Source organism: Helicoverpa armigera, chromosome 7, assembly GCF_030705265.1.
Source record: "Helicoverpa armigera isolate CAAS_96S chromosome 7, ASM3070526v1, whole genome shotgun sequence".
NCBI classification, from domain to species: Eukaryota; Metazoa; Arthropoda; class Insecta; order Lepidoptera; family Noctuidae; genus Helicoverpa; species Helicoverpa armigera.
Window position 1 is genome coordinate 1,655,865 of NC_087126.1, and position 4,470 is coordinate 1,660,334.

Below are 4,470 nucleotides of genomic sequence, written 5' to 3' on the forward strand. Positions count from 1 at the left end.
ACCTTTATATATTAATTATTATACACTATTTAATTAATTAATTCGGTAAATGATTTGTAGATTATTTATATATTTTCCTGTAAAGTTAAGGAAATTGCAATTCTAATGCTCGTAGCAACTGATAAGGTGACTATGGGTGACGTATTTTATTAGAATTATTACGTACTTATGTGAGTACAATTATTTTAAAGTCACGTTTTTCTAATGCGGTTTACATTATATTTAGGTATTGCAATAAGTGTTGCCATGCTATGTTAGATTGTCGTGACCGCAGACGTCCGAATTTGTACCAAATGGTACAGCTGATACGATGATGACTGGAATTGAACAATGAATAACAAAGACTAAGTTTTCAGTTGTCAAATCTAAGTAAAAAACTGCACATCCTAATAACCACTAAGTAGTACCTATTATGAACGTCAGTATGAAGTATGTAGGTTCAGCAACCAACTGCCTGTAAACTGTTGTTACGTTAAAACTGTTGTAGTTAAAAACACTGGAGCCCTTTTATGAAATACCTAATGCTCTAAAACTTTTATAAAAATGGGCATGGGACCTGTGATATGATCATCTTTTTCGCTTTCTAAGTCTCATACCTAAAAAGTACAACTGTATGTAAGACTTAATTTAATCAATGAACGTGAGTCAAATGACACAGTCCCAATACTCTATCGTAAAACGTAATCAACATGACCATACGTTGGTAATCCCCGAAAAGTGTACCAAATTATGACTGAACTTACGTAGGTATGAATAACTTTATCATTAAATTAAGCGTCCAAATTAACTCGGTACTTCCTTCCGCGAACCTCATTTTAGTGACGTAGACCAACTTTATTTTATCTCCCTGTAACTAAGGAAACTAAGGTGCATTATACAACGATAACCAAGTAATCTATAATAAAACATGCATATACTTAATTAATGAATTAATTAAACTTATGGATCACGTGATTGTTAGATAGATATTCGAATGAACTAAATATTATTATTAAGATTGTCAAGTGTTCTGCTCAATTGAGGCTTTCAAAATATTTCAAGAAAATTCAAGCCTCTGGTGCCTTTTGGCTGACACGTGAAAGAAGTCTTAAAGATGAAAGGGCCTATAAAATTAAAATATGCTAATGGTATGATAGAGACTGCCTTTAAGCCTAACCTAACCTTTCTCCTGCTGAAATGGGATATTCTATTCTGCTACTGGGAAACTTCATGCTTTCAACCGAGTGGTAAGAAGTTTAGAGCAAACTTAAATTATTACCGTGTTATCGCTTATACCCAATTCAAGTTTTAAGGTTTAGGTATAACTTAGGTAACACTCATTCTTTGTAATTAGGTATGTGAATAGGTGTTACCCCATCAAATGGTAAATAAGGAAACCGGTTATAATTGCGTCTTCTATTTGAACGATCACAAAAACGATCCATATACAGTTGAACCATATGAACAATTCGCCTAGCAGTCTAGTCGACAGTCTACAATGATTACCAGCTGTTTCCCCGATCACTGGTCGCCAGGTCGCCGTCAACTTTCTAAACAAACGAGCGACCGAGGACCGAGGGGCAGCCACATTCCTTGCCAAAACCGGCGACCACCAGCGCCCGGGATGGGCATGTTGACGCAACGCCATTCAATATGCCACATATGATAGGATCGATATGATTCCTGTGAAAAATAGGACTGTATTTAAAAAAAAACACATAGGAAGTGGTGATAGTTTTTGATGCCAATATTTGTGAAAAGTTAGGTAATTTAAAGTACTGATTTTCAGCCTAATTTGAGTAAATTAGTTTTTCTTTACCTTTTTTATTTATTTTAATTAAAGATAGGAATGCGTTTGACTATCTCACGTTATGGCAAGTGACGATGTGGTTCGAAGACGTTATCCAAGTTATGGATTGGATGAGAGAGCAAAATTTTATTATATGTAACCTATGTACTTGTACATCTTCCAAAGAATATGTATAAAACAAACATAATCCTTATTGTCCATATCGTTGTCTTTAAACTTCTTAACTTAAGTAAGCAAAAATACCTAATGGAAAACTGTTATTTCAAAAGAGTCTGTCAGAAGTGGGATTCGAACCCACGCCCACAGAAGTGGACTGCGACCTGAACGCAGCGCCTTAGACCGCTCGGCCATCCTGACATGTTTAAATCATATCAAATGATAACATTATATTTCCAAGTGGTTCGTTTCAGATAATCATAATTCGTTATTTCTCCCCCATCTCATCTCTCTTGGTACCAGCAGAACTAAAATAAAGTTCTCATAACTTCAGAAAATTGATAAAACTGCTAAATTCTAAATTCTCATGTTTTGCGATTTCGTAATCGTTTGGATTATGACTCTAAATATGAGAAAAGAAGTTATTGTTTTCACATATTTTTCTATTTGGCAGCTATGTATATTTCACACTTCTCTGACCGACACAAGTTTTCATACATACAATCCATTCATACTTTCCTCTGTCATCCTCTTAGTCAGCCATACAATATACCTACCTATGCATTGTGCCCAAGCCCAAAATTAGCATATACTCTGCTTTTGAATATTTATTCGTACTTTCCTATAATTATATATATAATTCATACATTCATTCGTAGACATAAAACGCATAGGTAAGGAAAATGTTTTCCATACATTATGTATTTTGAAAAATAAGCCAAAAGTAGCGCCTATTCCCAACATAAATATCTAATTATTTTTTAAATCTCTCTATTTAATTAATTTTAGACAAAGTATTTGGACAAAATATTTTCTATCAAAATAATTTCCAAGGTCAAATCACGTTTTAGGACTTCCACAATTTCCACGCGACGTTGTCACCCTACACAGAATAGCTGTCATAGAAGTGTGTGTCGATGACCTGCGCTTGATTCACAGTTGAATTATGGCGTTGTATATAATGCTAATCTTTGCGTCAATACCTATTGTCATTGTTCGATATGTGCAGCAAATGTATGTAGCCTTATGAAGGTAGATAATCAATGATTTTGTTATTAATATTAAAATATTGTATTACGACTCCTATGCTGGTTAATGTTTGAAGAATAGGGTAGTGTCCAGGGTCGAAATAATGAAATAATATTTAGTCCGCTTTTTAGATAATCAAAAAATATTGGATACGTATTTTTTCTTTTTTTAATTAAACATAAAATGACAAAGATAATACACTTCAAAAATTAGGAGTGGGGGCCTTTTACGTCACAGTGTCCTGAAAATTGTAGCAACTTGTGACGTCACACTCAACTTTAACACGCTATATCTTAACAAGTTCTGATCCAATTTAAAAAAGAAAAAATACGTATCGCTTAATTTTGGACAATCTACAAGACGGACTAATTATTATTTTTTAGGAAACTAGCCTAATGGTTGCTATTATGTATTATCAATGTTACACTTAAGTACCCTTATTTAATACAAATATCCTTTTACTAAATTCGAATCCCTTAGAATAACACAAATGGTAAAGGTAACGGTACCGACTCTCAATAAGCATAAATAAAAAAAAACGTGGAAAAAAGCTAATAATGAAATAATACAAGGCGCTTAGCATTTTCGCATTTCTTAAACTTCCAAGGTTAAAACTGAAGCGATATCATGACATGATGGTGAACTTTTGTTACAATATTGGGAGTCAACTATGTTCCATGGATGGAGAGGACTTTTTCATGAAAGTTCATGGAAAACAGATTGATGTTAATACACCTATAGTTTGACTATAGTAAGATTCAGGCCTTATAAAAAGTGCCAACTTTTTGCCAAATAAATGTGTTGTTCTTTTACGCTAATACTACAATGTTTACAAAATACTTATAGGTCAGTGTCATTGCACTGTACATAAACGTTGCCACTTTGGAACGATTTTATGGATATGGACAACTTACAAGCATGGGCGTAGCCAGCTTTGGGCTCAGGGTGGGGCAGCAGTCAACCTATCCCCCGGGGGAGGGCGGGAGCCCTCCGATTTTTTGTATCTTGAGCCGTTAATCTCAAACTTGTTAATCTCTTAATTTGAGAGGTTTATATTTTCAGGTACAGAAAATAAACAATCACACACAGGACAAAAGCCAAAAGTAAGGGCATATGGTTTCTGATTACGCGAGCGAAGCGAGCGCGAAATTTTCATCGGACTTAAACCAAATATTACGTAAAATTTTGCCCAACCGAACTTAACTTTTTGTTTGTTGACAAATGCAAAAATAAGGGCATAAAGTTTCTGAATACGCGAGCGAAGCGAGCGCGAAATATTTATCGGATTTAACCATATATTACGTAAAATTTAGCCCAAACGTACTTAACTTTTTGTTTGTTGTCAAATGCAAAAACAAGGGCATATAGTTTCTGAATACGCGAGCGAAGCGAGCGTGAAATTTTTATCGGACTTAAACCAAACATTACGTAAAATTTAGCCCAAACGTACTTAACTTTTTGTTTCTTGACAAATACAAATATAAAATAGTTTCTGA

General features: G+C 34.3%; 1 non-coding gene across 1 annotated transcript; it reads right to left on the bottom strand.

Moving 5' to 3' along the window:
- Positions 1 to 2,062: 2,062 nt before the first annotated feature.
- Trnal-cag (transfer RNA leucine (anticodon CAG)) lies at positions 2,063 to 2,146 on the bottom strand. The gene has a single exon. It is a non-coding gene; the product is annotated as a tRNA-Leu (tRNA).
- Positions 2,147 to 4,470: the final 2,324 nt, after the last annotated feature.